Below are 19264 nucleotides of genomic sequence, written 5' to 3'. Positions count from 1 at the left end.
TTGACACAGAATGACTCTCTAACATCTACAGGGTAAGTAGCCAGATAATAAATGTGTGAAGCAAAATTTATAAATAGAATTAAGAATAGTAGTGGTGACATAGCTGTGGAAATTAATCGCAAAGTCACTTTTATGCTATCTATATTTTTTCTCAGCTAGTTATATTCTCTTCTCACCTGTGACCCTGCATGATCATCCTTGCTGGCCTCTGGTCCACTTTCTCCTCCCTGACGCTGCTATTTCTATTATATAAAGATTAAAAAAATATGTGCAAAACAATAGTGAGCACAAGTTCTGTGCAGAAATTAAGGAGGAGCTGGTATATTTCTAGGTGGTAGAGTAGCCAAAATTGTAGTCAAGTAAGAGTGTTGTTACTTTAGAATAATATTGCTCAAGTAAAAGTAAAACGTATTTTGCAGTAAAACAACTCTCAAGAGTACAATGTATCCAAAAATGTACTCAAGTAAATGTAAAGTAGTAAATGTAACTAGTTACTACCACCGCACCTAGCAAGCGATTCAACATAACTAACAGTTAACAATTGTGACGCGTTTAAAACGCGTTTCCACGTGTTAAAATGAATTGAAGGGTTGTAATGGCTGTAAAAAGTGCGGGGGACAGAGGGCATAGATACGGGAAGTGCGGGGGACATGTCCCCCGCGTACCCCGCGTCCGCTACGCCCATGAGCACCATTGTTAACAGTAGGCAGGGTGCATTCTTGGGACCTTCTGTGTGTCTTTGGATTTTGACACATTTAAATGGAGGAAAGACTCATCATACCAAGCCACAAAGGCAACCACCACCAACCCATGATCCTGTTGCTCCCCTCCAAGAAGGCTGACAATAACCGTGTTGTCAGCAAACTTCAAAATGTGTCTGATCATATAGTTGCTGTGACACTCATTAGTGTAAAAGATGTGAAGAAGGGGGGAGAGAGAGCAGCCCTTGAGGGAACCAGTAGATGAATAGAGCCAGTTAGAGAGAGCACCTCTCACACACTGTGACCTTTCATTTAAATCATTCATTATCCAACCAATCAGGTTGGGATCGAGTTTAAAATGACAAATTAGCCTCTCTGCAGGCAGGTATGGTTGGATGGTATTAAAAACCGAAGAGAAGTCAATGAATATGAGTCTAGCATGTGTCTTGGGGCCCTCCAGATGAACATAACATGTTACAATGTAGCATCAGCATTCTCCACATCTCTACCTGACATTTTACCAACACATTATAGTGTTGAGACACCCGCGGTGTGTGAAGGAGAGGTACCGCAGATCTTTCCTTCCTGCAGCAGTCAGACTCTACAATCAGCACTGCTCTCACTGCACACATGCACACACTGCTAACACACTGTTGTACATAGTCTATTATTTTTGTATTTTATTTTTGTATGTTTTATTTTGCACTGCTATTAATGGTTTTATTATTTGCATTATTCCCGTTTGCTGTTGTCCACCACTGTGGGACTAATAAAGGATTCTCTTATCTTATTTTAAACACTGGGATACTAGGGAAAGGCTGGAGGTATAATAAAGGTCAACAATGCAGACAGCACATGGGTTTTTAGTCTGGAATATTAAATAGACAAAGAAACATTAAAGTCCCAGTGGGCAACATTTTTTTGATCATATTCACCAAAGCCGACACTATGCTCCGATAAAACAACATAAATCATCTGGTTTTAGAAAAATACACGTAGAACCTGTTGTTTGTTTTGACAGAGCCCGGATCATCCTGTCCAGTTCGTGCACATAGAGCCCCTCCCCCCTTGGGTCGTTCCACTATCACAGGGGGGAGGCAGGGGAAAGTAGCAACAATCTTCCAATTCCTCGGTTAAAAACCGAAACGAGGAGGTCCAAAACAACCAAGGAAAAGAAAACACCGGCGGAAAATAAGGAAAAAAAGAAAGATTGTGACGGTCCTGTGCTTGAAATGGATGCAAGTTAGTGAACAAAGATGAAGAGTCCTGTTGAAATGCTTGAGGTTGAACACCAGATGGGCAGGACAAAATATGATAAATTAACTATTTTTAGAAGGGATGTCCTGTTTGTTTGGCCCCAATACCTATCAGAGTTTAATATTGGAAATCCGCTGAGACTGAATCCAATCCAATACTGAAAACTCTGTTGGAGTTGTAGGATGCAGTGATGCATCTTTGGCTTCATAAAGAATCTTTGAAGGAGCAATACAAACCAGACAACAGCCAAGTTTTATTTTGGTCTGTAAACCAGTGAGTCAGAGAAGCAATGTTTGTTCGTCACAGACTAATGTCTGAAAGTACCTTACATGTGGCCAGTACCTTATATTTGCCATACTGAGCACTTTATTTTACTGCTAACACTTTTGTACACTTACATTAGTAAAGGCAGAATTAAAACCACAATGAAGAAAAGGCTTTATGACAAGTAAAACTCCTGCCGCATTCACCAAAGGGAAAGATCTAAACAATGCCTATACAAATTGTGACAAATGCAAGATTAAGATTGAATTACAACTGTTTGAATGAAACGCCAACCTTTAATTAAGTTTCACTCTGAAAAAGGCAGAAGTACGGAGCATTGTTTACTTTAAATGGCTGGATTACATTCCTGAACAAAACCCTTGGAGTGTTCCTTTGTCCCTGTGTCATGCCTGAACAGAGGCGTGCCAGGTAAAGAAACAAGGCAGTGTGTGGTACAACAGAAGCAATTCTTGGCTCTGCTATCACAAAAGCTCTTGATCCTCTTTTCAGCGGTGGGCTGGGAGCTTTAGACGGTTCCTCTATTTTAGCGACAACAGACAAAGTGTTGGAAGTGCAGCCAAACATTCCCCAGCTGTCACTTCGCCGCGCAGATGATGGCCTTGTTTTCTGTTCCCACGTGTCTCGCAGAAATCTGACACATGCTCGTCTCTCCCCTGTCGTTTCCTTTTCTCCTCCCTCCTCCTGCTCCTCTCTTCCTGTCCTCTCCTTACCCCTCTATTTTGTTGACTTCCCTCCTCTTAGCTCTTCGTCCTCTTCCCTCTTTTTGTCACAAGATTTTTTTTCCTGAAAGGTATGAGATGAATTTGCCTCCGTAAAAAAACTCATGTTAACCCATTTTACATCAGTAGGTGGCAGTACCATCTTGTAATGTATTTTGGGAACAGAATGAATGTGCAGGGTGCTGATCTTAAATCCCTCTCATCATCACTCTTCACTGTCTCACTATTCCTTAAATTCCTGTAACAGGTTGGTAGCCACACAACCACTCTAAATGATGTGCTGAAAGGATAATGATGTTCTGTTGTCAAGAACGATTAAAAGGAACTGGAATGTCGTGTGCCCAAAAATACCATTTCTGAATCCTTAGTGATAATGAAACGGATCCCGTTTTATAATGTCTCATTTTTAAAATAGAGTCATGTTCTATTGCTTGAATTTGGAGTAAAGTAGGGACAATAATTTTACATAGCAACCAGCCTCTGTTTTCTTGGAAACTCCACTTTTTAGCTTCTCAGCTTTTTTTGGCTGCCTGCCAAGCAGCAAACAGCACACAGACAGTGAGAGACTAGCTGGTGAGGAAAGGAACATCAAGCAGGTTAAGAGACATCATTCATTTTCTCAGGTTTTGGTGGAGAATGAACCAAAGCTAAAATAAGGGTGAATAGTGGACTTATTGCCTGGATCCAGACCTTTGAATCCACCCATTCCACCAAGTTAGAGTTGACTGATGAGTCTGGCATTATGACATTAAACAGGAATTGAGTGAATGAGCGCTGTGGAAAGAGTAACAATTAGCCAATCAGTGCTGGGGTGGAACAAACGCTGTTGTCAATTGTTTCAAGCTGTGCATACCTGTGAAAAGCGAGGGTCTCCTTTTCCCAGAGCCTACCGTGTTTCCTTGAAGTTCACACGCAGATCGTCACAATAGCCACACTACTAGTCCAAACACACCAGTCAACTCACATTCTTCCGGTCTGTTCGCATACTGGTCCGTGTGGAAACGCGTGCTACTTTGGAGCCAGTTCCTTATTCGCTGTCCTGGGACGGTGGAATGGGGTTTGCGAAGGGCGGGGGTTGTGAGTAGGCGTGCAGATTTCAGTGTCATTTGTTATTGCTGATGTGATGTTTTTATATTACAAGGTTTGTAGGGGGGAAATATAGGGTGTTTAGTAATTATAATGTATAATGGAAAAGATATTTCTGTATGGCTACGATTGTGCAATGTGGTATGGTGCTTACCTCTCCTAGTGGGCTCTCCCAATAAGGGGCTGATGGGTAGGCCTACTTAAAGGAGAAATCCGGTCATTTTTGACCCCATTTTCATTGTCCCCAGGGTCATCCCGACTTATTCGAAGCAAAAAAAACGACAAAAATTGACGTTGCCTAGCCCGAGATCTGTACCTGCCTGGCAGCCTTCCAGACTCGCTCCAATGCTAACCTATTGGGGCACGTTTTATCTGCTTTCCTGGGCCTCAGAAAACAATTCCAAGACCTATGCAACACAGGTTGGGTCCGTACGAGACACCACGGCACTCGTTTAGCTCAAATAGTGTTGCAAAACGACATAAATATGTGTGTTTTTGCATGGAGTTACTCACCTCAAATCACCCCGTAGACATTAGCAGTAGATAGCCGAGAGCCTGTCGTCCCTCCCAGTCACGCAGAAACGAAAACGTTTTCCATGTAGTTTTGATTTTGTATCCATAAAGAAACGACCGAGCTGTGCAGTCGTCATGTCCGTAATAAATCCATGAAGCTGTGTTGACAGCACGAGTGGGAGTCGCGTGTCGCGTGTGCAGACTGCAGTCTCTCATCAACAGAGTGAGATCAAAGTGACCCTCGCGCGACTGTCCAAGATTTTTCACTGTACTGGCTTGAAAACAGCTCCAGAGTGAGGACGGCAGACGGGAACTTGCGCGAGACTTGCATTGTTTTGGCTCCCGGCTACTGTTTAGCTGTAAGCTATCGTTGCTATGTTGTAACATAGTCATACATATGGACATCACGGCTTCATGGATTTATTACGGACATGACGACTGCACTGCTCGGTCGTTTCTTTATGGATACAAAATCTACGAGGAAAACTTTTTCGTTTCTGCGGTGACTGGGATGGACGAGCGCCCGGAACGTTACTAGCTGTAAGCTATCGTTGCTATGTTGTAACATAGTCATACATATGGACATAACAGCTTCATGGATTTATTACGGACATGACGACTGCACACCTCGGTCGTTTCTTTATGGATACAAAATCAAAACTACGAGGAAAACGTTTGGTTTCTGCGGTGACTGGGACGGACGAGCGCCCGGCACGTTACTAGCTGAAGCTATCGTTGCTATGTTGTAACATAGTCATACATATGGACATAACAGCTTCATGGATTTATTACGGACATGACGACTGCACACCTCGGTCGTTTCTTTATGGATACAAAATCAAAACTACGAGGAAAACGTTTCGTTTCTGAGGTGACTGGGAGGGACGACAGGCGCTCGGCTACCTACTGCTAATGTCTACGGAGTGATTTGAGGTGAGTAACTTCATGCTAAAACACACATATTTATGTCGTTTTGCCACACTATTTGAGCTAAACGAGCGCCGTGGTGTCTCGTACGGACCCAACCTGTGTTGCATAGGTCTTGGAATTGTTTTCTGAGGCCCAGGAAAGCAGATAAAACGTGCCCCAATGGGTTAGCATTGGAGCGAGTCTGGAAGGCTGCCAGGCAGGTACAGATCTCGGGCTAGGCAATGTCAATTTTTGTTGGGTTTTTTGCTTCGAATAAGTCGGGATGACCCTGGGGACAATGAAAATGGGGTCAAAAATGACCGGATTTCTCCTTTAAGGCTAAGAAAGGGAATGGCCTCTGATGCGTCAGCTTGTGGAGAGGCTGTCCCCCCCACCCCCCCATTGAGAACAAAATTGAGTTTGGTATTGCCTATGAATGGCCGGTTTGTTTCTTTTGTCATTTCAGTATTTTGTTTATATATTTCACTTGAATTCCATGAGCTGCCTCCTGCTTCCCGCATTTCTTCACCATTTTTACCTCCTGGTTGCGTTCCGTCCCGTATGTGAGTTGGGGGTGCCATGCTTCTTTCTCACAATACCCTTCACAGAGATTGGTGAAGGCTTCCTATATGTTTTAAGACAGTCTAGCCAGGATTCTTCCAGTTTGATGGAGCATCAGTTTATTTCAAGATTCCTCAATTTTTGTTTAAGTTTGTACATTTGGGAGTCAAACCATGGAGCTAATTTACTTTGTTTCATTGTTTTTATTTTTTAGGGGAGAAACAGAGTCAAGAATTGTTCACAGTAAATGGATGGGCAGCTGATGAAGAGAGTCCATAATGGGGGTGATATGGTCATATTGATTTGGGTCAAATCCTTGCTGCTGTTGAAGGCAGAAAAGTATGCAGAGAACTACAATGGCCTTCTGGTAAGCCTTAGTAAAAGCAAAAGGTTTGGTTTGTCTCTTCTGGGCTTCTGTAGAAATATTTTAGTAAAACATGGCAGTAAAACACTGTAAAACATGGCAGCAAAACGGACTCTGTGAAAAGAACCTGCTCCCTATGTCGATATGAAGATCACATTAATTCTTATTTGTAAGGAAATTATTCACTAAAGAAAACATAGCTATGATTATTATATTCCATTTCTGCTAATAGATAACCCAAAATGCTCCACGCTGGCCCTTTTAAGAGGCATCTGTATTCCATGATTTTGACACCAGAGTTGAAAACATTGTGTGCTCCATCAATGAAGTGATTTTCTGCCATCAGTTTAACACACAAATGATAAGAAGCTTGATTCATATTCACATTATTTATATTTTTCAGTGAAAGATCTTTCTGCATTCTATTATCTATCATGAATTATCATCATTGTCTTATGAGCAGCCACAGATGGATAAACTACTGTCATATTCTACAAGGTCACTTATCCAGAAACATACAAAAAAATACTAAAAAAAATACACACACACAAATACATATTTTCCAGGTTACCTAAGAGGACTCTAATACAGCTGTGCTCATGCATAAACTCCTTGTTTGTGTATGAATGTCCATCTGTATGCTGCCATATACTGTGTGATGCATGACACTATTAGCGGTCTTGTTGGCTGTGTGCATGAGTGTGTGACTGACCTTCACAACACGCATCCAATGATAATGATGATGATAATGAAATACGTTTAATCATAAACAATCTCATGATTAAACGTATTTCACTGACAAAATTTTTTTTGTGGATCTCTGAATCTCCGAATGTTTGTCTTGCTGTTGTGCAGTAACATCCACCAGTTATAGTTTAAAATGATAAGTCTCTAAAACAGCACAGACATGGCTTATCTCTGTACTTTACTCAATTTAATAACACACTCACACCATCTTAGGAGTCTGCATTAAACAGGTACTATTTATGATCGCAGTTTTTCTCTAGGCATTTTTATGTTGCCGTGTTAATCCCTACAGTAGCATTTATGAAACAGACATTTTGTGATGAAATGAATGAATTGTATAATTTTTCATAAAATCATGCATCATTTGCTGAGATATTTTCATTTATAGCAACACATAGCTCAGTAAATTGCAGTGGGGTGATGATGGGGTCAGAAGATAACAGCTTTTAATGCAATTACACAGTTTATTTTATGCAGTTTATCTGTTAGTATTCAGTTGCTCTCCAGTGTCGTCTATGCACTCGTTATCAGTTTTGAAGTAGCTATTTGTGATGATATAGATTTCAACTCTCCTTCAAAGTAGGGAGACTCAATCCTTTAAGTCTTGGGGACATGAACACAATGCTGTTATTTTCTGTTCTTTTTAGGGACAGCCAACATGTTGTGTAGCTGCTCTAGAACACAATCTCTATTTGATCATTGCTGAGATGAAGACAGTGAAGTTGCGAAAAAAAAGAATAGCAAGTCCAAAAGGCATTTCTCATTGCCTTCTTGACTGTTACAAACATTTTTCTTATGCATGTTCTGATCAGGTGGTAAACATCGGTTCAGAAAAGTGATGCCACTGCTGAAGTGTCTTAAACCTCATCAGGGGGCGATTCCTTTGGTTGCAAATTGTATAGAAGATTGTATAGCTGTGTATAGCTGATTGTATAGAAGTCTATGAGAAAATGACCCTACTTCTCACTTGATTTATTATCTCAGTAACCATTGTGAACATGAGTTTACGGTCTAGTTTCAGTAGCCTACAGCATGATGCTTGCACAGAAGGAAGTAACTGTTGTTTCCAGTGTTTGTACTTGATATGGACAATGATTCGCCCTGACGTCATGAGGCGATAGTCATTAGCAAGACCATAAGACGAAGTCTGTCCAAAAGTGTTTTAAAATGACTGCTTACCTCTACTGCTTTAACTCTGTGTCCTGCTGTTTAAATAATAAATTGTGCCATGTAAAGCTTCAAATCCAAACAAAGCTGTAATTATAATTGATCCAATAAATGACCAATGACAAGAACGCTGAGTCAGAAAGTGGGTTTCCATCTTGTCACTCCTTGTAGGTTACCAGGGATTCATTATACCAATTTGAATTCCCAGATTTAGTCTACTTAAATTTTTTAAATACAGCCTTAAGTGACTACTAAGATTAAGATGTTAAGCCCGGAGAGCAATCTGTTTTTTTCATTCAAGCCTTAATATCTGAAACAGTTTTTGTCAGACAGAGACACATTGGAGAATGACAGGAGAAACATTCAGACTTGTGAGACAGAGTGAGAGAGATGATGTACAGTAATGCTACCAGGCAGACTCAAACCGGCAATGTCAGGAGTACAAGGAACATGGGACCAATCTGCCTGAAGGTTTATGCTTCTTCTTAATTTCAAAGTCTTGAAAATGTGTTTTGTTTTTTCCCTGAAAGTTACAGCTGCAGGGGTTACTATCATTCTTAGCAGAGAACACATTTCTATTTCAGTTAGTTATCTATGACATTTCTGCTTCTTCAGATTGCATGAAATCTAGAGTGGAAGCTGTAAACAATCTTTGGGAGTTTTGGTTGCAAAATAGTTGAAGTCAAAAAGATTATTTAAAAATGCAAATATGTCAAAAACATGCATGAAACATGGCAGCATTGTTTAGCTATGCTATCAATCCCATGTTAACACAAGTGAACTTGCATGAGGGAAGTTCACACTGACAGGATTTCTTCCAAGTATCAATCTCACCACCTGATTTTTCTTTTTTTCTCTGTCTGCATGCCTGCCCATATTACATGAATAACCTACTTTCATGTGTTGTGAACATGTGTACTATATCTACAATGATTAATCAATGCCTCCATATACAGCTACTGTGGACGGGTGAAGTATAACTCAATTATTCAAAAAATAAATCAAGCAATGCTATGTACTTCTATTTTATACCTCAGTAGCTCAAGAACCATTATTTTGTGTTGAGTCAGAATGCAATGGTGCAATTAAAAATAACATATCATCTGCATAAAAATGTTCAATACCATTGATATTGATACCTTTAATGTTGATGTTTCTTGTATTTGGCACTACAGGTTCAATGCAAACAGCACCAGCGATGAGGAATGACTGTTTACAGTGATGTCATACTTCTAATATGACTATTGGATTAATGATACTTGGTGACTCTAAATTGCCCATAGGTGTGAATGTGAGTGTGAATGGTTGTCTGTCTCTACATGTCGGCCCTGCGATAGACTGGCGTCCTGTCCAGGGTGTACCCTGCCTTCGCCCAATGACAGCTGGGATCGGCTCCAGCCCCCCCGCGACCCTGAATACTGGATAAGCGGTAGACAATGGATGGATGGATGGATGGATTAATGATACATACAGAAGTGATACATGAACCATGGTAACCTTCCTGTCCAACCATAATCCCAAACATAGCCCCCACCCTCTGGTTTCCCCTTGGGTAAACACTGTTAGCTCTGTCAGTACTATTGTAATTCTTTGCACCGTTAGCACTGTTAGCATTGTTAGCGCTGTTAGCTGCTGTTAATGACTCAGCAGTATCCATTTCGCGAGCTATGTGGGGGGAATAAATGCTCGGACTTCTACAGAAGAAGAAAATAATAAAGGAAAAAATAAATTTCATCTGTCCACCCTTGACAACATCTTCCATAAATTTAGCTTTTGCTTCAACTGCTGTTCTGCCTTCACTCACATATTTTATTAAGTTTATATTTCTGTGTCATGGTCTTAAATGGAGGATTTTGCCATGCCATATTTTCAACATCCCCCAAGTGGTTTCTGTCCATGCAGACGATTTGGATTTTAATAATTAACCTGGACTTCTGCTTCTCACAAAGCCATCCAACAAATAGGTTAGGGCTCTATGCCCATGAGAGTTAATGCCTAGAGAAAGTTGAAACCAAATTACTGAGCTGAGTTTTGATAGGTCTCTTACGTACAACCAGCAATCTAAAGCATGCACACCTTGAGGGAGTTTCAACTTTAAAAATATCATCACAGAACTGCCTGCTTCAATTCTGATGAAGCAGAACTGCCATAGAAAATCATCTTTATTTAAAGATCCACTGCAGGAAATGACAGGAATGATCGCAGCGAGGAGCACTGATGTGAATGTGAGATGACAGGAATCTGTTATGAGGCAGATTCTTGCTGCCAAGTCAGGAGTTTGTGATTTGAGGACTTGAAGACACGTGGAAAGTTATTATACTTCTTGATTTCAGAACCTTTCAAAGATCAGCTATAGCTTGATAACGTACATGTATTATTCATCACCATTCACAAACAAGAGTTGCACACATTTTCCTTTTCTAGTGAATATTATTATACAAAAATATCAGCCTTGTCAGTCTTGGATTGTTAAGATGCCAATACAATTTTCTATTCGTCTTTTCTTTACAGTTAACCTTTAGTATGTTTCAGGAAACACTCAAGGGACAATGCTGATATGTAATTTGTGAGTGCTGTCTGTGGTCCTGAAAACCTTTATCGCATGATTTTGAACCTGCCTGTGGACCGTGTGACACATCAAATACACACACGACTGCCTTGTATGTTAATTCCTCAAGCATTAAGGAAGTTTAAGGTATTTCAATGTAAAGAAAGCAGCAATAATTTTCTATTTATGTTTCTTGACTGCAGTATTTTGCTTTATTGTTTCTGTTTTTTTTATTTGTGCGCACTAAACACAAAGGCAAGTTCTTTGTATGTGAAAACGTACTTGGCAATGAAGTTGTTTCTGATTCTGAAAACCCCAAATTGTGGAAATTGTGATCACATTCATAGGAATCAAAATGGCATTCAGCTGCTGTCAAGATACACTAGGTGAACAAGAAGAAAATGGAAATCACCATTATTTGCACTCTGCTATGATTCACAATGACACTGTCAACTCTGGTACCTAAAAATTACAATTACCTTGCATTGACAAAGATATATTTTTATACAATTAATGTGTCTGCAAAATGTTCCCAACCAACATTTATTTGTCATTGCACAGGAATACAACGAAATTCAATGCACTCACGTACTGGACTCAAAAAAATAAAATAAAATAAATAAATAAATTAAAACATAAAAAAAATAAAATAAAAAAAAATAGCATAATAAATAGACAATAAATACATTCTCATCATCTCATTCACTCAGTACATTCATGTCGTCATACACTATACCATCAACTCAGTGCCATTGTATGCATTAAAACAGTAGTGCAAAATATATAAAAAAACATTCCTTTTTTGTTAAGCAGAATTACTGTTAATGGTTATGTTTCAGTCTTCATAAGCATTTGCAGATTGGCTGATATTTGTGCGTCCATACGTGAGTAGTGGTTTGATTTTGTTTCTCTCTCTTTCCCTCGCTGGACAGGAGCTGATCAAAAGGTGGTCGAGCCCCACTATTGGGCCTAATTGGTTAAATACTATGTAAAAAATTATTTCTGGGATGAAATTCTCCAGGTGGCGTAGTTGAAATCTCACCATCTTTAACTCACACATTACCTTGCCACATTAGGTTTCCTTTGGAAGACAACATGTTGCCATTCTGATAATTAAGCCAGTAAACCATGGCAAAAAAAAAAAAAAAAACTGGTACATATGTGTGCCGGACAGATTTCAGGTAAGGTGTGTGTGTTGTGTTCATGTCAGAGATGAGATAAAAACACAGAGACAGACAGCAACAGAACAGGATGGAAGCATCAGTACCTCTGGAATGTGTCCTTCAGCTCTCATGAGTCGACCCGTCTCATCTTTTGATATTTATAAAGAGCTAATTAACATTCACAAAAGACGAAGAATCAGAGTAAAAAGCCATAAGCATGAGTTATCCAAGAAGATCAGCTGTCAGATAGATTAGGAAAAAGACTTTGCTGACACCCAAGTGTTTGTGAACTTTGAGAGCAGTGGTTCCCCTCGGTCCCCTCCTCCGGTGTGATGGCACGTTGTCATCCTCATGTCACCCCCAAGGCGGCATTGATGCTGCCAGTTTGTCAGATAAAGTGTAGGACAACTTACTTCAGATAGACATGAAGAAGACAAACAAGATGAAAGAAGATTAAGAGATAAAGAGGGTAGAAAGGTAGCAATAACATGGATGAGCATCAGGTCTGATTGGTCAATTAGCCTCAGAGGATAATGAGCTATTTGAGGGTCCTGGTTTGTGCTTTCAGCCTCACTGTCATGGCTTACCAGGACACACATTTACATTGTCAAGGGGTCCCATTTTTTAAGTTGTGTTTGAACGTCCGGTCATCTGACCATGAACTCAGACTACCTGCAGACTTTCCTCCGAGCTCATCTCCTTTTTTCACTGGACTGGATTTGTCAAGATTCAAGTAAAATACTTGAAACACACTTGGTGGTAGTCAAAATGGCATGTACACCTGCTACATTGAACGGGGACGATGTACTTCTGACATCTTCACATATGGAAAAGAATACAGTTTGAAATACATTATATGCATTGATTCTATATAACCATGTTTTATGTGTTTTCTCTGTTGAATCTTTCTAGTTTAGACAAGAATTTAATCAAGGAATTCATTGTTTTTTTTATATTTGAAACTACCTGTAGAAGCATTTAAAACTTGAACAAACAAAAGCAAAAATGTTTCAATGATCCAGGGCCTTTTTGAGCATTGTGTTTGCCCAATAGCTCCTTGTTGTATTAGGAGACTGGAAACAGGTTCTGAATGTTCTGGGCTGAGTTGGGGGAGGCTTGTTGCTTTGTTCAGGCCCACATTGATGACCATCCTCACCTGTCCCTGAACAACGCTGATCCCCCCCAGGGATTGTGATGTCTAGCTCTAGAGTTGAGGTTGTTTTTTTGTGAGTAACTTGTTTTGCAACGTTAAACCGTCTACGTGCTTCATGTTTGTATTCTCGGTTGCCTTACCTGGGGTCTTGTGGGACACCTAAGGCCACCTTGTAGAATGTTTTCCACATGAGCTGCCCTACTGATAGCTGTATCCTCTCTGTTGGCATCTCCGGGCAGTTCTGACATGTGCAACCCTACGGCAGTGAACTGGTCTTTGCAGAAATAGGACCTGATGGATTCCTGGTTGTCAAACATCACACCTGGGAAACCGGTGGCAATTATCTCAAGTAGGTCATCTCATTCTGCCTATTTCAGCTAATGGAGCATCTAAAATAAATATATATTACACAGTTTAGGTTTTCAGCTACACAAATTGATTTGTTATGAAACCAATGCTCATTTTAGCAAGGCTGCGTAGATGGAGCAGGTAATCTCTGTTCCCTTCAACCATTGCTGCAGGACTGCATCTCTGCTTCATCTTTCCCATGGTTTACTTTTTATGCCCCTAGGCCTTACTCTTCCGTGCCCTCTTCCTTGAACCTCAGGACTCTCGATTCCCTTTTTACCTCAATCACTACAGTTTTACATTTCAAATTATACAAAGTTATAATGCAGCATTTACTTTATAAAAATAACAGCATTACACAGTATGAATACAATAACAGTAAAAAAAACTTGTACTATCAATTGTTTGTCCTTGCTCCTCAACATATCTGTACATGACAAAATCAATAATGTGATGTTCTGCACTTGCGCTTTAAGAGGAGGCTGTGATTTAGTAAAACATTGTTTTATTGCAGGTCAGTGACAGGCCACAGTTTGCGACTTCCCACCGCTGCCCTGACCTCCACACGTTTAGTTTCTGCCTCTTGTGGTTGGTAATAGTGATGCATGGATGGATGGAATGGAACAGAATGCAGGAGGAACATACAGGAAGATCCTCAGGTAACACAGGGTTGGGCTCTCAAGTTGTGGGCACATTAGGTAGAAGTCAGGCCAGTTTTTAGAGTAACCTGCAATATATATATTAGTTCTTTTTACATTTCTGTTAATGTTTTGCAGTGTGATTATGAAGAATTTTGCAGTAACATGTGTGACAGTGTTTGTTAATATTTACACTTGCACACTTACACCACAATGTACTTTTTTGTTTAAATTTTGGAAACTCTTGGCTAAAACTGATTAGAAACTGAGTAATTGCGTGCCAAAGTAGAACGTATAATTGGAAGATATTGAAAGTCATCATCCTGCATGTGACTCATCCGTCTTTTTTCTAAACACGTATCATATGTATAAATTGAGGAGTTGAAGAAAAAAAATAGCAGAATAATTCTTTTTTTTTCAGAGCTGGTTTGTTTCTAACCGAAACAACGGGATAGAGAGTTGACCTCTTTACTCTAAAGGCTGGAGTGACAACTGTAAATGTCAGTGGTTTCTTTGATGGACAGAGCAGCAAATAAAGGAGGCAAAGATGAATCTGGTTTTACATGAGGAGGACAGCCGGACTATCACATGGAATAAACAACATAAGCCTTTTGGCAAAATTCCCTTCAAGTTGAATTAGCATTTCTAAGTGCATAGTCTCTGTACTGTATATGTCAGTAGACATAATATTTTCTCTTTCTTGACATTTGCAAAGCTGACTGTTTCCCTTTACCATTACTGATGGAAACACGTCATTTTAAAATGTCATAACACTTAAGAAATATAGAACAGAATAAAGAAAAAGAGATACAGAGAAAGGGATGGGAGTGTAATTGTCTTTCCTGCTCTGTTCTGTCACCCATCTCTTTCTATTTATAGATTGACATTTCACCATCTACAGAACTAGCTGGAACATCACAATGATGGATAGATTGTGTGTGTGTGTGTGTGTGTGTGTGTGTGTGTGTGTGTGTGAGAGAGAGAGAGACAGAGAGAGATAGAGAGAAGGTCAGTGAGCTGTATCTCTCAGTGTTTGACCACTCTGTTTAGCTGCAGGTTACTCCACCTTGGCCAAGTTAACCTGACATAAACCGAATGAAAGCACCAGAACACTTTCCCCATAGTTCAGCTTAGATTTGCACAGTTTAGCCACATAGTTCACCACTTCATGGGATGGAGGGGCAGCTGGATTGCATCGCTTCCTAATGTCATGTGACTCACCTGGTGTTGAAAACGTGGACTGTTCAATCAGCCAGGCTGTACAATATTACAGATAGCCCAGTGACATAGTGAGCACAAAGCCTAAGTTTTTTTTTTAAGTATTCAAACTGGAACAAACGGGGACCGTGGACATGACTTCACACATTGTCTGGGCAGATGGCATACACTGCCATTTACTCTGGGCATACATAAGGAGCTGGCAACATTTACATCACACTGACAGTCTCAACTGCAGAGATTATAAATGTCCTCACTGCTCAAAATGTCAACATTTTCAGCATGTGTGCCTGGAGACAAACTTTATTTGGAATGAATGGGTTGCCCTCATACGACACAGTATTCAGTTCTCTTACAGAACCAGTCTGGTGGTATTTTTCTCATTGTAACACAATTCCCAAAGGACCAAAACCAACAATGAATTGCTAAGCACTGTCTATGCAGCAGAGCTCCAGTATGTGAAAAAAATGACCACAAACAAACTTTTTCATTTATTTTGACTCAATACCCCAAAAAACATTCTGCTGCACCAAATGGTACCTATTGAGCCAAATGTGGATTAATCTGCTGCTGAAAGATTAGCCTGTTATCAGTCAACAGTGTAAGTAATGTGTTAGCATGGAACCTAATCACTTTTATGAGTGATGATTCTGCTTTTTAATCGTATTTGTTTCCTATGCAGGTGCAATGCCAGTGATTCAGAAAGCGTAAACCCACCCTAAAATTAAATGAACACACTTGCTTCTCATCAGCCTCATCACTGCTAGTATACAGTTTGTAACTAGTAGGTTAAGTATACTCAGGCCCACTAGTTACCCCACTGTACTGGTGTGGTAAATGCAGTACTTGCTGTATTATTTCGCTGGAAATAAATACCTGCAAGAAACGCACAATCCTCTTTCTGCTACTGGTCGGTGTCCCTTGTCTGCTGCACTGCTGTGCTTGTGTGTCCCGCTTGTAACAGTATCCTCATGCTCTCTCACCTCATGCTCTCTCGCCAAGGTCACAGCCATTGGCTCGTTAAAAAAAAAAAGCTGTAGAGCAGAGACTTCCACTGCTGCTTTGCCTAGACTTGAATATATATTCACTTGAATTATACTTTAAGTACTTACGGCATTGTCTTTTATTTGGCCGTTGCCTGTTTAAGAGAACAATGGGACTGACATTTTATTTGGTTTAGGTTATTTGACAGGACTGCCACCCGTTTGTGTTTTATTTCTTATCAGATAATACTCTTTGGATGAGCTGCCTATCTACTCACCAGCCTGCCCACTCATTTGTCTTTTACACTCAACCACGGACCCTCGAACCCTCAATCACATCAGAACTTCCTCACAATAAACAATGTCCTGCTTTTACTCTGAGTATTGTCTGCATTTGAGTCCATCTACTGGTTAAAATCATAACAAATGGTACAAGAGACTTCCACTCTCACTTGCAAAATCTTACTTGACCTGTGAGCTAGTAAAATGTACAGTACTTACAACAATGGTCAAAACCTCTGCTCAACACTAACAGGATCCATGTATTCATGCATTTTAATGAATTGTTAACGCTTAGCCTTAGCTGAAACAAACCGGCTCTGAAAACTAAGCCAACGCTGAAGTGACTTAACGTTGCAATTGCTCTACTGGCCATCAAGGGGGCAACTTCTCTGGTTGCAAAAAAAAGTCTGATGTCATCAAAGTCTGAGACCGTACTTCTCACTTGATTTATTATTTCAGGAAACATTGTAAACATGAGTTTATGGTCTCAATCGCTAGTTTCAAGCATTTTTGTCTCGCATTAGTTTGACCACATGATTAGTTGTATTTCTGGGCTATATGCACCGAAGAGGTGGGGGGGCTTACCTCCATGTAGACAATAGACAATGTTTCATCCAACATCTCTGAAATAATCACTATTGCTGCTTTGTACATGTTGTGAAGGCCCAGAGTCCTGTATGAGTTCATAACATCTCCCAGAATGTAATTATGTTGTATTCACTGTGAATAGCAAGACACACGTCGACTGGTTTACTACAGTGGTATGAACTAGAAATAAATAACTTTGTTGTGATTTATTTGCAATAAATGGTTACAAATGATGCCAAAGTAACTACATAATCATGACAATTTGTAAAAAGTAAGAAGTCATGGTTTGTTAGGTCTGTACCCCAAGACAATAAACAAATAACTTTTAAAATGCTTGTTTTTTTTTAATGCTGAGTGCTATGACACTGTAGCTGCTCAACAAACACTTAATAATAAATAATGAAGTATTGGCATAAATACGGCAGCGACCTTGGTGTTTGTACCATAGAAAATCTGTGGTTTATACACATAGATTCCTTTGGTCTCTGTATTAAATGTAAGGTACTATGGTAGAGCTCTGGGTGAACATAGACCTACTATGTGTTTTGTCTCTATTTCTCATTCAGTGGTGACAGGAGGAGAATGGTTGGACAGTGGTTGGCTTTCGCATCAGAATGTCATATGTAAATGATTTGCTCGGGGTTGAAATATTTTACATATTCTGGACATTCTAAAAAACTGAAAAATGGAACTGCTTTGACTTTCAGCTCTTGGTTTATGACTCATAACATGAAGGTGGTAAATACTTGTATATAGCTGATCATATGAACAGAAAACCTCAGTGTCACATTTTCAGAAACAGCCCTCGAAGATGTACAAAGATGTACAAAAACTTGGCTTAAAGACACTGGAACAGAGTGTGAAACGGTGTCAGATTTAAAGTCTTGATTAAACAGTCAAATCTAATGCAAGCTTGTTTAATAGCCCTGCAGTAAATCTTCATGAAATTAGTCTTTGACACTCTTACAGAGAATACTTAATTCAACTCCATTACAATAATTCAGTCCTTGGTGAGTTGTGATATTATTATCCTGCTTTGCGATGACATGTTTGAAGACAAATCACTTAAAACTAATGAAGGAGACAATATTTATGTACAATAAAACTATTACTACTGCAGAAATCAACTTCATCTCATGGGGAGGCATCTACAGTATATGTAGTGTATGTTATACATAACATGCCACCTTTAAGGACAATCACTGTAGGCTGGAGCAAACTTTAAGCGTTTTGCACCACGCCATGTGCTGGGGCCTTAAAACAGCTACGTGGATTACATTAAATACATTACATGGAAAACATGGAATGGAAAAAATGTCACATAGATTTAAAAAGGAACTGAAAGCCAACACTACACGTGCATGAACAAAAACAGAAGAACTGTTTAAAAAAAGACCCTGTCAGCAACATGCTTATATATCCCTCTATTTTATAAAAATGTTTCTTCTCCCATCATGTGTGATGTGTGCTAATTTTATGATATCAACCATTTTGCCAGAGTGGCACTTCTTCTCAAGGACGAGTGTCTTTGGACATTTTTAAATATCCTCTCGCTGTTCAGTCACAACATGCATTGAGGCAGCAACGTGCCATACAGCACCGCTGCAGCTGTGCCTCATTCGAGATGCATGTCAGGCGAGTTAAATACTCGTCTGATATCAAACTGAATATTTAATCACCCCGTCTCCTCACTGAAGCGGTGAATAGCACATCCCCATTATTTCCCCGCCACATCAACCCTTGTTCCCCTTTCATCATCCTCTACTGGGATTTTGAAGCATTTTCAAACTTTTGTTCCCTTTTCGTATTTAAAGTACCTGAAACAACGTCAAAAGATGAGCCTCTCCTGTCAAACAACTTAATATTCCCTCTCACATCCTGCTGTGTTTTAGTCCTCTTGTCTTACAATGTTCTGTATGTGCAGCTGAAACCAGTCTCAGAGTGATACTTAAAGATAAGTAAGTAGCTAGATAGAAGGAGGGAACATTTGGCTTTATGTTTGTAAAATGACAGTTCAAATTGCACATATTGACT

The sequence above is a fragment of the Eutrigla gurnardus genome (genome assembly GCF_963514095.1).
Source record: "Eutrigla gurnardus genome assembly, chromosome: 10".
NCBI classification, from domain to species: Eukaryota; Metazoa; Chordata; class Actinopteri; order Perciformes; family Triglidae; genus Eutrigla; species Eutrigla gurnardus.
Note: the sequence above shows the minus strand (reverse complement) of the source record.